The 22,850-nt window shown below is 41.0% G+C and overlaps 1 protein-coding gene across 1 annotated transcript in view; it reads left to right on the forward strand.

Moving 5' to 3' along the window:
* Positions 1-22,850, forward strand: part of NTNG1 (netrin G1) — a 259,586-nt gene that overhangs the window by 188,339 nt on the left and 48,397 nt on the right. The gene's annotated exons all lie outside the window — the stretch shown is intronic.

A 22,850-nucleotide genomic window follows, 5' to 3' on the forward strand; every position in this document is an offset into this window, starting at 1 on the left:
AAGTCCTATTGTTTGTGTGGTCTCTCTACCGCGAACATGGGCACTACGGGATGATGTACAACCCTTTACCTGCTAGAGGGAGAGTAAAGCCCCTTAAACAGTGGAACTAGCTGCCTAGAGAGGCGGTGGGCTCTCCCACACTAGAAACATTCAAGAAAAAACTGGACAGCCATCTGAGTGGGATGGTGTAACGTGGGGTCCTGCAACAGCAGGGGTTGGACTCGATGGCCTTCATGGCCCCTTCCAACTCTACTCTTCTATGATTCTGTGAACTCAGAGCTTATATGGGTAAGATTGCAAGGTTAGCATCTCATCTAGATTGACCCAAGGTTTCTGAAGAGGAGGATGCTCTGACTCAACAAGCCCAATTCTCAGCCTCCTTTGCTTTATCTCACCTATCTGTTTCCACATAGGTAGACATAGGATTGTGGTTTAGAAGAATTTAGAATGTGTGCCTATGGAAGCTATAATGAAGAAGGGCCTTCCACTTTATTCTGCCATTATAGCTGGCTGCGGGTTGCTTGGAACCATAGGCCCTTCTCTGTCTAAACTTGTATAGGATTTCATTTTTAGTGTGTTGTAAGAGAAAATACTTTACACACATGCACACACATGTGCTTCCAAATCTCCAATCAGCTAAGTACTGGGCAGCATGGCCAGTCCAGTGTTATCTGAAAAGACTTGTGAAATAAGGATTCCTAAAACTCTATCTCTGCAAAAGTTGTTCCTAAACATCCCCAACACGTTCGATTCAAGTTTAGATTTTTTTTTAAAGTAGGGGTGTTAGTAATACTTTTAAGCAAAGCTTTAAACCACTGTGATGCTTGCTACGTATGACTGAAACCAGATACACCGAGTTGTCCTTTCTACTGCAGAATGTCTGATCCAGCAAAGCATTTCTGCTGCAGAAAGGGGGAAAAGACAGCCTTTGTTGTTTCGTTCCTCCCTCTGCAGTCCACCTCCCCAGACATCTGCTCCAGAACAGTGCAAGAGCAGCTGGAGGCTGCAAAGCAAGGGACAGTCCGTAAAGCTTTTTCCCACACACACACACACACACTTTCTGTCAGCAGGAACGTGCTGAGTGGAGCTCCCTTCAGACAATGCTCGCATGAGCGAAAAAGCACTTGGATGCACACATAATGGAAGAGACAGGAAGCGACTAACTGTGCCTGTAGTCCATGAAGGAGCTTTTTCTAATTCCACCAGTACAGTGAGAAGTGTGTGCATTCATGAGTGTGTGAAGGTCCTGACCCAAACAATAACTGTGGCCAGTTAAGGATTCCTTTTATTATATAAGTAGCTGTTTCCCTTCCATTGAAATTGGTTAGAGTTATCAGGCAAAACTCCAGGTTAATGCTAAGGGAAGACCATTTTTCTTTCATTCCTTTGAAAAGTTTCATCAAAAACAAAACAGTCCTCCAAAGATTCAGTAGTTCTAGTTCTCTCTATTGTCTAAGTGGACACAGGTAAATCTGACAAACACAGATTTGCATATTACATAAAAGAAAAGGGTAATCGTGCAGGGAGCGAAGATTCCTTTTATTGCTGTCTGCGTATGCAATGTGTGACAATGAGTTTATTCTTGCCAGAAAACAAATGATTTGAGAGTTCAGGCTGGTTGATTTTAAAATCTTTTGCTCCAACTGGAAAGAAACATGTTAACAATACATCTAGCTTTGTCTAGCTTCAGTGACAATGGAAGGAGCAAGACAATTGGTTAAAATTGCTATCCTAGCCTTACACTTTAACCTTGCTTTTAGGGTATTAAGTCATACTTTCCCAGCCTTGTGCTTTCATGATGTTTCAGACTATATTTCCCAGCATTCCTCTCCACTGGTCCTGCTGGCCAATGGAAGGCGAGGTTCAAATTCTCTGGAGTGCACCAGGTTGGAGAAGCCTGATTTAAACAGAAGTGTCCATGCTTAGTTCACTAATGAATGTCCACATGCCCATCAATTCAGTAATGGCAGGCGCTGGGGAAGTGGGCACTGGGCACCACTCGCATCCTTACTTGATGACCACAGCATCAACTTAGGAATGGACCACTGTAGATGTAATACAACAAGTAGAACTTTCACATAACTTCAAAGAACTCTTACATCACTTCCTGTCCACAGAGCCTTCAATTGGTGCCAGTTCACACATTCCGCTGCCAGTCATCGAGTTCATAGTGTAGCAGAATGACACAAAGTGATGTATGTCAGTAACAGGATGCACATAAATGGAGAAAGAGATGTTCTAGCAATTCCTGTAGACTTCAAAAGATTTCAAGTGAGATTGAAATTGTTCTATTTTGATATTTAGCTACTTTGGGAGACATGGTTTTCTGTCACAATCGAGATATGTGGGTGAATGGCAAGAATGACATTTCACATTTTAACAGAGGGGATGCAAAGTAACTCGAGTGAGTAGGAGGTGAGATTCACAGCAAAGTTCAGAGACCTGAATGCATTCAAGATTAAATTGTAAAAGGCAATGTATTTTAAGACTTTTATCATCGTTTTATCTTTCATGTAACATATAAAAACTTGCAATGTTATCAACATTGGAAGACATCTACCTTCTTTTCGATCAGCCCTTTGGCATGCATGATGTAATTAATGCATTCACCCATGGTATGCTTAATAATGATGTCATTCAGTGGGTTAGTCAGTGATAGAAGTGCTCTTATAGAATAATCAAACATGGTTGGAAACACCTTACTTAGTCTCCCTAACCATTATCCTTGGTGAAGAAGTGGGCAGTTTTGCTTTGCTCTGTAGAAGCCACTGAATCAGAGAGGTCCAAATAATCAACATCCATTCCTGCTGAACATATTTTAACATTCACTTGTTAATTTTAAATTATTAACGTACACACACGTAAATGTCCATCCAGTGTTTTGGGAATCATCAATTGCTTGTTCTTGTTAAATGTGGCAGTGCTGTATTGTCTAAGTCCATCATAGACCAAGTCCAGTAATGGATGTTCGTGCTATATGTTTTTTCCATACACTTCTGTTTAGAAACAAAGCAAAACAAACAAACAAAGATCTATCTTTAGATGTAAATAACAAATCCTGATTTTTCCCCAATATATGCAGCTCCTCCAAAGTTTGATAGGATATGGCCGAATATTTCTTCCCTTGGGGTTTCTAACCCAAATCAAGGTAGGATTCTATAAAATTCCTACTGATCTATAGTGACTTTAACTGCTTTCATAGAATCTCAGGTGATGGCTAAATGGACAAAAAAAATCCTCTCTTGGGACTAAGAAAAAAAGTATACTGTCCAAAGCAACCTACTGAGAGTTATTATCATAAAAATGAATCTTACATGAAAAGACTTTACATAATCTGGTACAGTTCTTCCTCACCAAAGTTATAAGCGCTTTTATAGCTTAAATTGAATATGAGTCCCTAGAGAAGACTGGAATTGTATAGGCTTCGGGGTTTGCATGATAAATACGTTTTGAGACTTTTTGAGTGCCAGTGATTCCCTTTGTCTCCATCAAATCATTTCTTAATGTCTCTCTCTTCTGCTTTGTTTTCTTAATTGAAATGAATGTTATTTCAGTTGGTATTCAGAGCTGAGGCTGCACTGAGGCAGACTTGTGGTGGCGGTAGCAAAAGCATATTCACAGAAAATTTCTTTGAACAAGGCAGTGTTTTCAGAGAGCTGGGCTTCCCCCTGCCTCTTTTCTGCCCCCTTTCCATTTTCCCCAAAATGCCAGGTGACAGGGAAGGCTGTTGCCCATACTGTGTGTATGAGTGTGCACAGATGCTTAAAGTTTTACATTTCCACCAGCACTGACAGCAGTCTTTCGCCCTGAAATCCCTGGCGCACTCCTTGTTCTGCATCTGAATTCCGATGACATTCACACATACACACACAACATTTACCGACAGGCAGTGGCATTGTCATAATTCTCCAAACCAGAAATCTCTGCTGATCAAGCTGAGCTCCCCAGGACCTTATAGAGGCAGAGATAAAACCACAACTGACATGATTTAAAGCTTTATTCGCAAAGACAAACACAACCAGTAGCAGAACAGCAGGTGGGAAGGGATGTCCCAGAAACCCTGGCCAGAAATACCATAGGCAAAGTCCTTAAGAAAGTTATCCACTGATTCTTACTTACAAATGCACAACGCCTGCTAGGCAGGCCATGGTATAGCATGAAGACAGATTTGGATCTCTAGGCAAATGCGTATCTGATCCAAGGTCCTTTTGGATTGCCCAACTTGCTTCCAGAGTTCTTTATACTTTCTAAGACAAGAGGGCTCTTCATGAAGGTACTTCTACTTTCTTTGAAATAAATACTATCCATTCCTAACAAGTTCCTGGGAGCTGTTCTCCAGACTTATTACAGCCATTGGGTCCTTTTGTTGATATCTGTGAAGGATGTTCTAGGTCACCATAGAAGTTCTCCATTTTCATTTGCTATTCCTAAAGTTCCCACTCTGATACTCTCTCATCATCATCATCTGTACCTTTTTTCATATCTCTCTTACTCTGATGTAAGTACCTAAGTGCACATGGTCCTCCTCCATCCTTCTCCACCCAATCTCATGACCCTCCTTGTAAGAAAAACCATGCATAGTCCCATGCTTGCCTCCTGGCATGACCCACTTAAAAAAAGACAAAGAATGGCACTGGCGAAAGAAACATTACACCAGTGATAAAACCTTAGCTTGTGTTATCAATGAAATGTTACACCAGGTGATTAAAACAGGATCTTCTTTAAAGCTACAATGTTCCAGCATCCAAGCAAAGGTTCTTAGGAGTCTTTAGATGCAAGCTTTTTGTTATATTCATTATGTTAAAGATACAAAGTAGAGGGTACTAGATCATAACTTGGATACATTGCTAAAATCTAATGGATCATCTGGCTTTAATGGAAATATTGTTTCCTACTTATTTCTGGAAATACACTATAGTTTATGTAGAAAGTATGAATGCATTGTCATACAATTTCAGAAGGGCAGTCCTAATGGAAAAATTCAGCCTGTGACAGCACAATATTGCTGAAAGAAATGAAAAGGCTTTAACAAGTATGTGTGTGGGTGGGGGAAAATAATCAGTAACAAAATATACAATAAAATGCATGTATTTTTAAAGTTGATGTTCTTACAATGCTTTTACCCAACAACTCCTCTCAGCCAGGTATAAACCTGTTTATTACTTCACATGGAATTATCTTGTTTTCCCTTCCTTAAAGCAAACAATATTGGTCTACAGCTTGCCATCATTCTACACAGGATGTTCCTTTTAAACTCTAATGAATACAGATGGAGGAGGAAATGAACATAAGAGGATCCAGGAAATAGCTTCTAAGCTAAACAAAATGTATTAGCAATTTGTTAGAGAGGTAGATTGGATAGACTGCAGTTTTAGCTCTTGATCATAGCAATGAAATTGAAAGTGTCCTAGATACATACATTACTAACAGCTAGAATGTCCTGTCATGGGATCCATACTGTATTGCATAAGTCTCAACGTACATCCTTTAAAGAAATGTACAGTATCACAGAGACAGACAGAATGCAGGATCTTCTTTGATTTTACTAAAATCCTAAGATTCACCAGTGGGAACCTGATACAAAAAGATCTTGTACTCTAGTGAATAATACAGTCTCTCCATGCAGAAATCCACTCTGAATTATCCCAAGCTTTCATCATTTTAGTGACATAATTTAGGGTGAGGGGCATCATTTAGTTGCTGCCAGATTTAGAAAAGTAAGGACCAGACATCCTTGTGGATTTACTGCAGATTGCTCTGGGATCTACCATAGGTGGACTTTTCCCCTATCCTCCCCTCTCTAGGAAGAATTCCCGGGAATGGTATTTATGTGTCTTATCAGCATTTTATTGATACTGAGTAAAACAAGAATTATTTTGGATTTGTGATGGATGTGGTTGTTCAATAGATAAATTATAAAGAAACTTAATTTGTAAAATGACCGCCTAATGAATTATGAGCAATGCAGAGCTAAGCATTGTTTCCATAACAAAATTGGTCAGGCATCCTAAGCAATCTAAAGATAAATAATCCAGGTTATAATGTGAAAGGATAACTAGATGACCCCATAAGGAATGGGCTACATAGTGGGGGATTTTTTAAGAAATTTTATTAAGATTTTAAAACTAATACTACAAACATCAATCGTCGCACACACCGGATTTACTGGATCAAACCCCTACTACATATCTTTTAACATTCTAGGGCCGCATAGTGTTTTGAATGGCTATGAGGCCTAGGGTATGAAGATCAGGTCAGATGAGCTCTCTTGCGCTCACTGGACTTCTTACCCATGCTCAGTCCTGGTCAGGAAGTGATACAAGCTGAGATCAAGTCCATGAATGCTCAGGGATACTAGCAGTTTCTTTGTACCAAGTATGTATTTCACTGAGCAAAGTATACAGAGCCCACAAGTCACATCTGCAGAAGCAGAACTCTTTAACTGGCTTCCTCTTAGACTCCCATGCGCACACTCAGTTCAAGGCAGAGAGAAAATGGACTAGATTTGGAAGAGATGAGCTGAGGAAATCCTGTAGATTCCAAAAATTCCTCAGACAACCAGCGGATCCAGACATCCAGTGGATTCCCAAATTCCTCAGACATCTCTAGTGTGCTAATGCAGGACATTTGGAGTTTGTAAGAACACATGATTGCAATTATCTTGCTTGTGATCAATCCAGAAAGTCCAAAACTCAAACAAGATAAACCACAGAAGTAATTACAAGATTATATATTCAGTGCAAGGAACTGTTGGAGGTGGCAGAGGGTTCACATAAATTGTGTACATCTAGACCAGCCCTCCTTCCCCATACCTGCTATCAACTTTGACAGCATTGTCAGAGTTGACACGCTGCTCATCTTTTCCAGAGAGGTAAAGATGTACCTGGACTGAATGAACCTCTAATTGAATTGTTTATTTGTTTCACTGTAACAGGAATTAACAAAATGTTCATTCATAATCTATCCATGCTTCCATTTTTTACACACACACACATAGAGCATGTGAATTACTATTACTGTGCTGCAGAATAGACTTCATGTATATTTTTGTTCTTCCGTATAAGTCTGAATGCTTCAGTCGCTGGTGCACCTCCATCAATCAGCTTGGTGCAGGCATAGAGATTAAAGGCCACACTGTGAGTTGTGTAGGGTGGGTTACTGCAGCAATGCTTCCGCAAAACCAGATGATGAAAATGTAACCATGAGTCAACTTTCTTCTTTTTCTAGTATTTTTCCTCTCTGCCTTCTTTCAGCTGTTTAGATCATTTTAGGAAAGAAGCAATATGGTTTCTACCATTCCTCTTCGTTTTACTAGCTGTTCCAGAAGGACAGCTGTGCTCCTTATTTATTATCTGTCTTGAACCTCTAATTTGAATACCTGAATAACAAATACTATTTACCTACCATGACCCTAGTTAAAGATAATAGACATTTCTTCCCTCATAGTCATAATATTAATGATCAACTTCTATCATGCTTTGGAAATCACATAAATAGCAATATTGGCTTCAAAATCTTTTGCAATGACAGCCATGGAAGCACCACTATGATGTTGCATTGAAGATTTTTTACAGTAAGATACAGTTGCATGGTTCACAGACTCCAACGTCTGCCCATAATTTAATCTAGGATATTTGTTTTCTCTATTTGAAAATATAACGTGAATTAAATTCCAGTGAATTAAACAGTTGTCCTTGTATTAACAAGAAAACATTTATTTATTTATTTATTTATTTATTTATTTATTTATTTATTAAATTTGTATGTCATCCAATTACTTGTGTCTCTGGATGGCTAACAACATAGGTAATTTGACAACCCACTCTGACTGCAAGTTAATAAAATGCAACAATAAAATTCAATATTAAAATATTGATTAAATAAAAAGGTCTTAACCCGGCACCGAAAAACATATAATGATGGCGCCAGGCAGACCTCTCTGGGGAGCGCATTCCATAGTCAGGGCACCACCACAAAGAAGGCCCTCCTCCGGGTACTCTGTCTCCTAACATCTTTCACAGAGGGTTCCTGAAGGAGGGTTTCTGTTGCTGATCTCAAAACATAGCAATCTTATTGAAAGGGAAGACTTTACTAACACCCTTAAAACCAAGAGAAAATTCAGGGCAGGGGGAACTCAATATGCCACAACCCTGGGATGTGAAAACCAGGGATCTCAAACATACTGAAATTCTCCAAACTCAACTTTGAAGCATGGCTCATTCCATTCCAATCTTTGACTGCAACATGCTTTTTAAATCGTTCAGACAGACAGACTGTCTGTCCGTGTTTGTAACACAGTCATAGGTTTAAGATTATACAAGCATATTTCAAAAAGAATGTGCTCCTGTCCACATTCAGGGCTGCAAATGGGGCAAGTCTGAATGATTTGTGAACAGATGAAATCCCTGTACATCCCTGCACAATATCCACTCTTTAGAAAAAGGTAGAAATCACCAGTTATTTTCCTTCACAATGTGTAACTTGTTTGTTCAAGCAGCTCAGCACAGACTCCATTGGCAACAATAGCTAAGCAATCAAATCAAAACAAAATCAAGGGTCCTGAATCTGTCCCAAGTACAAACCAAGAAGAATAGGCTCACCTCATATATAATAAATGTCCAACCCAGAAGTGGTTCCCATTGTAGGAAACTAAGCATGTTTCTACCATCGTATGCACACTCATGCACCCTTTTTAGTAACAGATTCTTGGGGATGCCAGCTATGTGTATATATGTCAAAAGAGAAACAGGTATATTCAAATCTGTAGTAAAGTACATATGGAATACAAGCAATTCTCTGCACAGAAGAGCTGTCCCTGTAGAAGATGCACCCTGAAGTAGACCCAGTAACAGTCCATGCAAGTTGTGATTCAACCTACCAAAAGCAGCTTACCGGCTCAGTATTTTGGGCTGCCCAATAAGTCAGTAAGTCCCTGGGGGATTTTTGCAAGCCGAACAGGCATCACAAGATTTTTATTGTTGCTAGTGAATATGTATTGCACTTTTACTCCACCCAATAACAAATGTTATCTGTGCAGACTACAAATGGATGAAATAATAAAATCTAATACAAAGGAAAAAGAGACAGTAAAATAGAAAATAAATGATACAGGATGTAAAATAACATCCATAAAAGCTAAAACCCAGGTCTCTCAAATACCTGGGTGTAAAGAAAGGTCATATTCCGGTTAATAGCAGGCAGCTCCCAAGTTCTGCAGGATTGCTGTAAATTCATGAATTCAGATGGATTTTCAGAAGCGGCCATATATTCTAACTCCCTGCCAAGATAAGATTCTATTCAGTACATGTATGGTACATGCTTGTCAAAATTATATGGTATATGGTTGTCAATTCTTGTCTTGAAATGTCATCAACTAACAATAAACTGGTGATCATACCCAAATGTTGGTACATCAAGAGTTAGTAACATTCTCTTGAAATATTTTTAAGGAGAAACAATGTGTATTTCCCCTATTGACTTTTACACTAAAACTTAAGCTTCACTCAGTGGTGATTAGCCATCAAATTTTCTCAAAGATCTGCCTTACTGGTGAGGTTCTATATTGTTATTTAACTGCACATCTGAGAAATGTATGATATTGCGTATACATTTTTAGGACTTTTTGCCTGGATTAGAACTGCATCTATTCACCACAATGCATTCAATTGCTCATGCATTCTTCTAGCAACTTTCAGTATATTTTGTGCAATAAAAACACAGTGGACAGAGATCTGCATTATAACAGAATCTTTAAAAAATCAATCAGATCTTACTTTGTTCTACTACATAACCTGTTCAAACACTTTCTTTCAGTTGCTCCAAAATTAGCTTTGTCTACCGCTTCTTCTGTTCAAGTTGCAGTGCCCAAGAGAGGTAGGAATTCTTGCATTCATACAGTGATTCCTAGCATTTGTTCTGTGTTGTGTAACCAATTGCACTGTATGAATCTGGAATAACTGTGGTGTGTATGTAGTACTATCCCTTTAGTGAGGGAGTTTATATTAAGCACAAATGAAATAAATAAGCATGGCAGACATGAACCATGAAGGAAAAAGGTAATATGATTCCTCGGTTGTATCTGCTTTAAAGTCAAAAGCAAGCAAGCATATTTCAGACAAAATAAAATATGAATAACTGGAATGAAAGAAAATTATATACATTGACGTGAATGGTCTTCTAATTAGCGAGAACTCAGTTAAGTTCCATAGATTTCAGTGAGTTTATTCTGTGTGACTAAATCTAGAGCTAATACATTGCATTTGAAATTTACAGTAGTAACTCTTTCCACCCATAGTATAATTTGTTCACATCCTATTTGGAAACATGGGGCCCAGTCTACCAAAAAGTTGCCTTAACAAAAATACATTGAGATTACTGTGTGTCGCATTTTCCAGTTCCCATTCTTTGCCATGGCAACATGGTTTGCTGAATGCATACAAGCCCACCCTTGAAATTTCAATCATCTTATTGAAACTTTTGAAATTTCCTTTTGAAATCCTCAGATGTTTCACCTGAGCAAGAACCAGCCACACTTTCATGACAATTTGCAGATAATTCTATCCTTGAACTTTCCAGAGAATTGTGTGCATCTTGTCAGATTCAATGTGCACTGATACAATTTCAATATTTAATCAAAATAATGGAATTATAGTGACATTTTGAAAGCATTCCATGGTTGTCTTGACAGCTCAGACAGTCTGCCCCAGCTGAATATCTGTCATTCATAGATTGGAAGTATTTTTACTCTTTTTCTCCTCAATATTGTGTCTATTTAAGAATTCGAATGAAACTGTGATTAGAATGAAACTATGTCCCTAGTTATGGAATGAGCATTTCTGATACAGGTTGAATATTGACCTTAGTTTTACTCCAGGGGATGAATAAGGAGCTACAGCATATTACAACAATGGGAATAACTCTGAGCTGATAATGCAAATCAAATTTGTTTTCCAGTTTGTATGACACAGGGAAGAAAGGAGTGGGCGTTGTTATGACAGGAAAGTGGTGATATTAAAAAGTTTTCTCTCATTATTATATTTAAAATGGAAAAGGGGTTTAGGACAGTGGGCCAGGCTGAAGAACATGTCCAAGCCCTACCTTTTAGGACAACTCAAAAAAAACAGCTGCAGTTTCTGTAGGAATAATGGAATATTCAGCCATAAAAGGTACAACAATATTGTTAGAGGTTAATTCTATATGTAACTTCTTTGGGAAGAATTCTTCTTTGGGAAGTATAGAGAACAGACATTTTTCCACTCCTTGGAGAACTGATGCAAAAGATTGAAGAGTTCTCTCTAAGAATTGTGAGAAATGGAGACATGAAGATAGTTTACCAAAATGAGACTCCTGGCATTATCTTCCTGCTCCATCCTGCTACACTTCTGAGACCCATATTCCACAGTTTACCTACACAATAATAGCTTGCTCTGGGATGAAAAGTGAGTTTATATATGTGAATTCTATCTCAATAATATAAATCAAAAATCTATGAACTGTGCTATTAGCAGAAAATTTAAGGGCAGATTTAGAGAAGTGCTGTAAAATCATTCAACTTCAAGAAAATAAAATCAAGGAAAACATCCAAAATTGACCTTTGAATGTTTATGTTGCTGTAAGACATGCCTGGTTGTCCAGGCAACACAGGGGCTATTTTCTGCTACTTTTCCCCATTGTGTCTCACAATGCCAGATATCCATCATGGTTGGCCACAGCTTCGCGCTGGAGGTCCCCCTTTGCATCAGAATGGACAAACTTTGCCTCTTCATAGCATCGGCAAAATGGCAGTGTCAGAGCTGTGTCTTGAGGGCCTGAGGATAAGAGAGTAACGTGATGTTAGATCATGTAGGAATGATGATCATTCAAATTTGCCTTATTTTAAGTTGTAAACATGAATGGAATCTTGTTTGTCCAAATAAAGCTGCAAATGCCTGAACTTGCAATTCCATTGGAAAACTGCATGTTTGGGTATTTATGCACTTTCAGATGTGTACTTTAAAAACATGCACATTCTTTCCCTTTACTCAGTGGGAGAAAGTCCACATTTTCACACAGAAATGTACGCCTTTTTTCCATTTGGAATGTGCACTTTGCCAGTTTGAACAAAAGGAAGAACAGGTCACTAACAAGAATGGATTTGAGACAAACTGAGCTTTGAAATGTAGCTCAAAGAACCTTGGGGAACTAGAGCATCCCTGATTCTTCCAACTGTATTAGAAATAGCCATGGAAGGTAGCGTAATGACTGACAGAAACCTCTCTCTCTACATTGTTTTTTCCCTGCTTCCAGAGCAATGCTGCAATAAGACCCTTGATAGCAGTTGCCCTAGTGTAGAAGGCATGTTGAGTTTATATTCTTTGATGGACCCTAGTTGACACATAGAGGAGATTCATGACCTTGCTCCTTCAGGCTTTCTTTCATGTACTTTCAAATTTATTTAATTTTTATTATTTTTTAGTTTTTTTAGTGGAGCTCTTCCCCACCCCACCTACTCCATATTATATGTTTTTTGTTGTAGTAATGTCAGCATGTTTCTACTATTGCAGCCAATTACAAAAGAAAACATTTAATTCAGTTTTCTTTCCAACATCCAGACACAATTGATTATTTCAAGGCATTCCCTTTTAATCCAAAGGGCCCCGTTTCCCCAGAGCTAAATATTGTTGAGTTCCATTGATTTCAGTGCTGAAAACTATACTGCACTTACTTTGGGGAAAGCATCACTGAAGCCAGAGGGACTTTCTTCTGAGTAAGCATGCATAGGATTGTTCTGCAAATGCCATTACTTTGAAATCCATGAACTTTGATCTCTTGCTTAACACTGGCTGCATTGCACCTAAACGGTTCATTATTTTGGCAATCTACTTACAGTTGTAGTTTCTCTATATCAGCCATTTTGTTTCCTAAATATTTCAAAGTTCACATTATTCCTAGCTTGTAATAGCAGGGGTTGTATACTTCCATGTGGTGGTTGTCACTTGCAATGCCTCTGCTAAGCTGTTTTAGACATTCAAAGGAGTATGATCAAATTCTATGCCTCCTCTTTTTTAAAAAAGAACATCTTTTAATTACCTCCTGGTTTAAGATGATGAAACAGATTGCTGCTAGTTGGCAAAGCACGGGAAATGATCTGCAATATGGCTTATGAGTTTGGCCAACAGGATTTAGTGTGGGTTTGATGTGAATCATGCCAGAAGGGTTGGAATAATGTCAGTTGTCACAAAATGTAAATCCCATGGGTATGGGAGAAATTAGCACTAGATATATGTTCCCGATTTAATTTGAGGAGTAAATGGGTGAGCTACATTCTGTCCTATGCAAGGAGTAAGCAACCTGTTTTCTGTCAAAGGCCACATTCTACCCTGGGTAACATGTGGCCGGTCTTATGTTAGTGGTGGGTGGGACCAAAGCCAGGAGTAGGTGGGGCCAGAGGCAAAAAGTGGGTGCGTCACCCCGTTTCTCTGTCCCTCCCTGCCATCTCATTCTCTCTCCCTCTTCTGGCCTGCTCAGCAAGCTGCCAAAGAAAGGCCAGACAGCTCCTTCCAGACATCTGAACTGACTGCATGAAGAGGGATTTTGAAATGAGGCAGAGGGCTTTTGAAACAAGGCTGAGGGCTGGGCATGGTTTGGCCAATGCTGCTTTAAGTGTTCGGAGGTTGACAGAACTTCCACGGGTGCAGCTTTTCCAGTCACAATGTTGCAGAGAGAAAGAAATAGCACCTGCTTGCTTGCAAAGCTCTTAAACAGGCAGAAATTCTGTTCTTGAAAGACTATGGCAAACTTAAGGCCAAGGGACCTTACTTGCTTCTTTTTAGCTCTCTCTTTCACACACACAAATGAGCCTGCTGCCCTGTGATGTCTGTGAGAAGGAACTGCAGGTCAAGTGGGAGGTCTCACCCTTGTCAGGTCTTTTAAAATTCTACAGTGTTTCTCTCTGCCTTGGCTCTTTCAACAGTGTGGGACTCACTGGCAACATCCAACTGCAGCTGCATCTGCTGGTTTGAAAGCTGTTGAATTCAGCTAATGCGGCAGAATGGAATGGCTTAGAACAGCCTTCCCCAACCTGGTGGCCTTCAGAGCCATTTGGACTGTGACTCCCAGAATTCCCATCCAGCAGGGCCATCGCCTGATAATTCTGGGTGTTGCATTCCAAGTGTATCTGGAAGGCACAAGGTTGGGGAAGAGTGATTTAGGAAGCAACCATGGCACATGCCTAACCCAGAGGTTCCCCCACAGATAAGAATACAGAGGTGTGGTTGGGCTGCAGAAAAGCAGAAGGGGCTGGCAGGGGTGAAGGAGAGGTTGGGGTAGAGGCATGTCTGCCACAGTAGCTATTCTCATCTATCCCAGGTGCAGAGGAGACAAGCAACTCCCCAGAGAGGTCCACCTGGCACCGTCATTATATGTTTTTCGGTGCCAGGTTACGACCTTTTTATTTAATCAATATTTTAACAAGTTTTAATATTGAATTTTATTATCATATTTTAATTGCAGCCAGAGTGGGTTGTTAATCTAATTATGTCATACTTTTATGTATATGTATTTTATTTGTGTAAGCCATCCTGAGGCTCTCTCAAAGGACGACATACAAATATCTTAAATAAATAAATAAACTCACTTTCCCCAGACATCTACACTGCCTACTGATCCAGCCTGTGCTGGTGTCACTTTTTCCTACTTAAGGAAAGTGCATAATTTCCATTGCCAGCACGGAGCTTGAGGAGCAAAAAAGTGAAATTATACACAGGCATCTTCCCACCCCCACCGTAAGGAGCTCAGTCTTCAATTTCTTTAATGACTGTGTAGAAATCTGCTAGTACAAGTTTGACCATCATAGTATTCCACTGGTAAGTAAAACCTGTTGGGCTCGCTCCACCAGTCTGTGAGTGGAACTACTTGCAGTCTGCATCCTTTCACCAAGGCTGGCATAAATACTGCGATCCTAGTTTTCCTCCACAGTGGTCTTTCTCCCACCATCCTAAGGTAGCAGCATGCAACTCTGGAGGATGACTTGCTGTTAATGGGATGTGCTGCACACTGCATGCCTCGTTCGCATGTCTAGACTGCTCAAGATGATTTTCTGGCCTTGCAGCCACGATTTCGTGCCCAGGTAAATGCAACGTAGGAATCAGAAACGTATGCACAAAAAGATTGCTTACAGATCATGTTTGTGCTCCATTGAGGACTTCAGAAAATCCTTGCACACTGCTTTGTTTCTTGTGTGATGTATTTGCATGGGGCAGTGGCTAACTGGCAGATCAAACTAGAAGCTGCCTAATTGGCAGAAGAAACTAGAGATACCACTTCAATGGGTTATTAATTGGCCACAGTTTTATTCATGTTGAAAAGGATTGGTGGAGGAATAGGCTATAGGGTGTAGATCCTGCCTCAGGGGTCCTGGCTGTTGTCGTGTTTTCCTTCCTGGCTCACCTACCAAGAGTTGGGGGTAGAAGGCGAGGTGAGACTGATAACCTTGCTTGCCATTTCAAAGGGGGGTAAAAATGCCATTCCCGTCCAATAACTCGCAACCGATCTTTGTCCACTACTAGATGTATTATTGCCAAACGCTGATGGTGGAGGTGTTGGCAAAGGCAGTGGTCCCATCTCTTCCCACAAGACCTCAATTGGTGGACCTCAGCACACCAGAGTGGGGACAGGTTGCAGGTGTTCCTACAATGATTTTTGTTGACTGTCTAAATGCTCAGGCTGCAAAGAGAAGCTGCTGCTGTTGATATTCAGGCACTAGCTTTGCCAACACCCTCCTTTTCTGCTGGCTGAACCTTTGCATGCTCACAGGAGTCGCTACCCAGTAAGCAAGGAACTAGTGCGACTGCATTTCTGTACCAACCACTGGCCAAAGTTCTCTAGGCAATTAAAAATCATGGTTAAAACCATTGCATATAAAAATATAGTTAAATGACTTGTAACACAAACTGATGCATTGTCAAAGCTGAGGACAACAGTAGTGGAAGGATCCCAAATGCACTCACAAATGTTTAAATTGAAAGACTAAACAGAGTTTTTAAGAACCCTGGGAGAATAACAAGTTCTTGACTAGATGCTCAAAAAATCTTCTCTCTAGTGCCATCTGCTTCATCTAATTTAGCAAGGGCACCTGAATGAGGATCTCACATATACCTTAGGGTTCAGGAAGTTATGCATTAGAAGAGAAACATCTTCAGATATCCTGGCCTTATGTCATTTAGACCTACCAGCACTTTGAATTGCACCTAGAAGTGAAACTGGAAGTCAGTGAAAATAGCGGCGTACTGGCATAGTGTGATCATAGTGTCCCATCCCAGTTAATAGTCAACCTTGCTTTGGACCAGCTGAAGCTTCCAGACTTTTTTCAAAGGGAATCCTCCACCCTACATATAGTTCATTGCAGTAATTCAAATGAACTGTTACCATGATGTGGCTAATTGTAGCAAGCCTATCTCTATTCAGATAAAGATGGCGCATCAGCCTAAGCTGATGTATCACTTGTGCTTCTCATAACAATTTTGAACCCAACAGCACTCCCAAACTGTGGACCTGATCCTCTGCAGGGAGTTTAATTCCCTCCAGTACCAGTTGACCATCATCCTGCTAGGCATACAAACTAATCACAGAACCTCCATCCTGTCTGAGTCTCAGTTTCTTGACCCTTATCTAGTACACTGTTGTATCCACAGCCTCACTTTCATTCCATGAAAAGAAGAGGCAGAGCTGGGTGTCACCCACTTCATGGTGACAACTGCCTGCCTCATCCTCAACAGCAGTAGATCTTAAACAGCATGGGAGAAAATACAGCCTTGTGGAACTCCATAGTGTAACCACCACAGGACAGAGCAATAATTCTCCAGCAGCAGCCTTTGCAAGCTACAAGAGTGCAGCCATGGCAATCCAATAGCCCCAGGTACAATAGCCCAGACAACTTATCCAGAATGATACCATGCTTGATGGTAGCAAAAGCCACTGAGAGGTCCAAAAGAATCAAGAGGGTGTCTTCTGCAGCCACCATCACCATACCTCAACAAGGTCATTCCACTCGACAGCCAAGGTAGTTTCCATTATGAAACGTGGCCTAAAGTCTGATGAAATGGGTCTTGAAAGACAGTTTTATCCAAGAGATACTGAAGTTCACCAATGATCACTCACTGGAGCATTTTGCCCTGGACTGTTGGCCTGTAGTGACTTCAGTCTTCAAGGTTTTTGCAGACAAATGTGCTGACCACACAATGCCAGTGTTTGTTTGGCCAGCTGGAAATAACAGTGGAAACAAATGGAAAGGCTTGGCATATGCCTAATATGTACATGTGAATATGTTGGATATTCTGTGCATGTACTTATGTAAACCTGTGAGTTGTGTGCAGCAGGGAGCAGAGGAGATTCCATGCAGATTATTACAATGATCCCCACATTTAATCAAATCATCCAGGACCAAGATCTGCGTCTTTAAGGCATACTTATGAGACTAAGCTTCTACATACTAGGGCAAGGGCGACTGTTCCCTTTACTGTTTTTGATGCATTCTAATTATATCTCTGGGTTTCCTGTCAGGACTGTGGAAATTAAGAGCTAGGTAGGCAATCACAATGGTGCTCAGCATAAAATATCAGATAGATTATCATGTCCTCAAATGCCAGTTATGTGATGTAGGTTTTAAGGTCACGTCATGCAACTTGAATCTCTTGATGCAGCAGGAGGGGAGGCAGCTTTAGGTATCCTGTTTCTTCCTTTTGTGGTCACATCAGCTTGTAACATGCTTAAATCCAAAGTGGAAGTGGAAATAACCCAATATAAACTTATTGGGGTTCGCCATATTTCAGTTCAATGCTCATTCCAGTTCATGTCCATGGCAAATAGTGAGCAGAGGAGCAGGATGTGATCTTTTCCCATAAATATTTGTGCATATCTTTCCAAAAGTACACAAGACTTGTGTGTATTTTTCAGTACACCCAATGGATTGGACTGTATTTGTGTTCATTTTAAAAGTACACATTTTCATGCATATTTTAAACTGCACACAGTTCTGAACTCTTTTCGTTGTTCCACAAATCCCTTTGAAGTGTCCATACTTGAACTACAGATTGCAGTTGTGTCCATCACGAGACAGCTGGCTAAATTCTGGTCATAAACTAAAAACTATTATACCCAAGCAAACCCATGTCCTTGGCCACTTTGTAGACCTTTCTATGTTCAGTTGAGCTCTGTGCACATGCAGAGTTACTGCATCCAGCAGTTCTGTTGAACACAGCAATGCAGACCTTTCTGCAAAAGTCCATATAGAAGCTAGGGGTGTGGGAATATTCAGCCCCAGCTTTGCTGTGACCATGTTGCATGCAGATGCCTGTGTAGGGTTATGGCATCTTGCTCAGCAGAGCCAGTGAATAGAACCAATAGGGCAAGATATGCACTGCCTTCTACTGCACTGCAGGTTGCAAACACCTTAAAGGCGTTTGCCAGTGGAGATGTCCGGAAGCCTCCCAGTTCTGAAGATTATGGGCATTGTGTGCAGGATGTGACTGCAGCTTTGCCTCCTTGTACCTCCCACTCTGCAACTCAGCTAGATGTCCAGTTTTGCCAATCTCTCTGTGGTGCTTCAGATGGGAAGGGAAGGAGGCTGGAGTACCACCAGGATACAAACCCAGCCCTATGCGCTCCCCTCTTTATACCCCTTTCCAGCTGCAAGAATAGGGGAAGGGAATCCAAGTACAGATCCTCAGCTCTGAGGACAGAGTTCTTTTCCAGCCTTGAATCTGGAAATTCAAAGCATCCTATGCTCCTCTAAACACTGTTGCGAGCCATGGGATTATTCCATGCATCTATGTATGCTTTCCATGTGGATTTAGCATGCTTTGCTTTTACTTTGAAAATAACAATGAGTGGGGTAGGAATCAGAATAGCATCATACTAGTGCCCAGCCCAGGCCACTGCAGTCCCAGTGAAAACAGCCCCAAAGCTGCTATTTCCCCCAGTGGCAGTTTCCATTGTGAGCCAAATAGAGTAAAGGAGGGCAGTTTTACCTGGGAAGAGTTAGAATCAGGACTGGCACATTGTAGAAATCAAACCTACTTTTCCTGTGCACCAGGTAACCCATCATATACTGAGCAGGCTGTCTCCATGGGACTGGATTGCCAGTTTATCTTACAAGAAGCCTGACAGCAAAGAAACATGGCCAGGCTAGTGTGTGGACACTTCAGAACTGGCTGGTAGTGCTGTTTTCACATCCTTATTGGATCTTTTGGATTACCTGTGGAAGGTCCTCTCAGGATGACTGGCTATGCTTCTTACATCCTATCAAAAGTTGCTCTTCTTCATGAGCTTGAAAAGTCAGGGACACCTGGACTGTTTGTGACATGATGCTCTTTTTCCACCCTGGTTTCTCCGAGGAAGTCAGTCTGCTTGGATTTGCTGGAACTGGGCCAGCAAGTAGCTTTCGGTTACTGTTCAGCTGGCCTCTTTTTCATTCCAGAAGTGCTTTTCACTTGACTGTTGGGTCATGAGCAGGGACAGGGGATAGCTCCTTTGCCTAGCCCTGATAAGAGGGCATAGTGTTCCTTCTTCTTTGAGACTGGATTCTGTTAATTGCTTGATGTGTTACCATTGTGGATTATGGAGCCCGTCCCAACAAGGGGGTGAAGGTACACAAGATATTCCCTGGTGAGTCTCCAATGAGAGTAAGTTTGGAGTCTGTGTATGTGAGATAGTAGATCTGTTCTCTGTTCTGTTTTGTCTCCGAGAAAAGGTGTTTTTTATCCTTCCCGTTTGGATAAGAAATATCCAGAGTGATTAAGGTCTCTGACCAAGACCATGTGTGGCCTAACCACTCAGGAATGTTGCCAAAGCATTTGTATCTGGACCCTGGAACAAGGAAGGAAGGAAGGAAGGAAGGAAGGAAGGAAGGAAGGAAGGAAGGAGTTGCTGCATGGGGTTCAAGGATGCTGCAACTCCATCACAGCATTTGCTGAGCAGAGTTGCCTCTTCAGAGATCATAGCCATTAATTAGTGTTTGAATTTATACTTTACTCTTCAGTGTTTTGCAGTTCAGCTAAATTGTTAACCAACTATCTTACAACTGTAAAGGCAACAAGGAGCTCATTCACAGAAAACCCTTCAGTCTGCTCCTGTATGGTGTGCCATACTTCAGTGTACGGATAAAATCAGCTGACAGTGGATCGAAGCACTTACGTAGCTAACGGGGCTCAGTGGACGCAAATGTATAATCAGCACACCAGCTGATCAAAGGCATGGCTGGGAGGAAGGAAGGGAAGCATGGCTCTTACTCATAAAGCTTCAATTAAGAAATTAAATAATGGATGAAAATTGCTTTCTTCTTTTAGGACGCTCCAGGCTAATGTGGTTAGGTGAAGCTGACTTGGGTTCTGATTGTTTCCCCTACTCTTCCCAGTGTCCCAACATAATGGGTCACAGAATGCTGATTAGAAGTGAATTGTTTGGAAGGTCATTTGCTACCATGATTAAGTCAGGTGAAGTAGATGCTAAACTAATGATAAACATGTCCCCTGTTGGTGAAATGAATCGACTGTGTGAGTCTTTCTTCATTGAATTATATTGCTATTATATTATTTAGTGTGTCTATGAGGCAGTAGCCAGCTGTGTTATTCTGCTAGTGTAAAATTTGTTGTGCTAGCAGAAACTAGGTTCTGAAGTGTGCACAAAAGGAGAATCCAACAAATGTTACATTAGCACAAGCACAGCTGTGAAATGGGTTGTGCAAAGTGCTGGTGAAACTGTGCAAGCAGTTGTGTATCTCCTTGAGCGACTGGTTGCCCAAGCATAAAGTGCAAGCACATCTGCTCCACTAGCAGTGCTTGAGTTTCCTGCATTGCACCATCAAATTCTGCCAGGTCTGAGAAATTCTAATTATTTACATGTAGGCTGGTAATGTTAACTGGCATGAAATTTGAAATAAGAGAGTTAACATTACAATGACAAATAAGATGAGGAGGCAGATTAACATGGGAGGTTTGTGATTTTGCTCCAGTTCACTTACCAGACAGAGGGATGGGAAGCCTCACTATGGATTCGCCCCATAGCATTCTGGGAAGGGCTATGCAGTGCCGCCAGTTGGTTCCATCATGCTCAAATGGAGCTCTACCAGTCCCAACTACATTTAGGTGAGGGAAAGAATCATTTGATTGACTCCATCCATATTTGGTTCCTATATCCAAAAGGACCTGAGATGGTGTGATGTGGAAAGAACGATTAAAAAACAGTTCCCATTCTGCTGATAAGTGTTAATGACGCCCTGGAATGATGACTTCAGAGTGCAGTTCACTGGGCATCTGGTCACGCTGTTTTGCCCTAGTTTGTCATGGAGACAGAGAAAGCCACATTTTCTGTTGGCAAGAGTGGATGCCTATCATATGAATGCCCAGCAGATCACCTCTCGTTCTTTCTCCTTAGTTGTACCCTGATTAAGGGCCAAGCTAAACGTGCATCGAATCATGCATCCCGGAGCTATACATGATAGCTTTCTTTACTCTGATGGCTCTGATTCAGATGTGGACCACAGAGCTCTGGGGAGATGAAACTTCCAGACTCTAATGGAGACTTTTTTCCCCTTGTTTTATTCTATCAATAGGGGGTGGGTTTTCAGGGTGGCAAGAAAGGTAAATGCCTGCTCTTGAAAGTTCATGATCCCAATCCAAAGTGGTTTCACTGGAATACCGAAAACTATCATGCACAGCTTCACCAAGCAAAATTGGAAGAACAGTTAGTTTCACCTGGGCAGTTATGGCGCAACTCTCCTATGAGGAAGGATGGCTCAATTTGGGACATTTTAGTATAGAAAAAGGGCAAAACATGATAAAGGTTTACAAAATTAGGCACACTGTGGAGAAAGTGGATAAAACGCGCTCTCTCTCTCTCTCTCTCTCTCTCTCTCTCTCTCTCTCTCACACACACACACACACACACACACACACACACACACACACACTACTAAAGCTAAAGGTCACCCCATGAAGCTAAATGGGCAGATAAACGAACGTTCTTCACCATCGCAGAGTGAAATTTCACTACTACATAATGACGGCCTCAAAAATGAATTAAACTAATGTGCAGAGGATAAGGCTCTCCACTGTCATGGTAGCTCAATATTCCTCCAGTAGCAGAGGCATTCCTGTTGCTGGAGAGCAACAGAAAGCACCATTGCCATCATGTTCTTCCCCTGGGCTTCCCACAGCCAACTAGTTGGCTTCTATGGGAGATGAATGCTAGGCCTTTGGTCTGACAGAGCAGAACTCAACCCATGTTGGGTATTTGCTGTCATTCACCAAGAATTCAGCATATGGAAGGAAACCATGCCCATGGCATTTGGGCTACCAAAGCAGGCAATCGCATGTGCATTAACCATCCACTTTCATCTTTATCTGTCCAGCTATCAATAGATGTACCCCCAGTTCCATCCATCCTGATTCATTATCAGGAATTTTTCACAACTACCAGTGTCAACATGGAATGGGAGGCAATGGACATGAAAGTTGAAAGGAAAATCCTCCACATCCTACCTGGTCAGCAACTCCTATGTCTATTTATTTATTTCTACCCCTTCAAAGATTTTTTTTCTGAAGCAGAAATGCTGCTTGTTTTAAAAAAAAAATAGAAAGAAACAAACATAGCTAAAAACAACCCATAAAATCAGTCTAGAAGCAGTTTCAGGAGGAATGAAAATAATTTCAAATGCCTGAGGAAATTAAAAGGGTTTCATTTGATGCTGGAAAGCTAACAAGCCAATACCAGCAAAAAGGCACTACTTCTCACTGCTATCCACCTCACCTCATAAGATGCAGACACTACAAGAGGGTATTTAAAGAAAGTCTGAATATATACAGGCAGTCTGGCTG

Source organism: Varanus komodoensis, unplaced genomic scaffold (assembly GCF_004798865.1).
Source record: "Varanus komodoensis strain SLA01 unplaced genomic scaffold, ASM479886v1 scaffold24, whole genome shotgun sequence".
Taxonomy (NCBI): domain Eukaryota; kingdom Metazoa; phylum Chordata; class Lepidosauria; order Squamata; family Varanidae; genus Varanus; species Varanus komodoensis.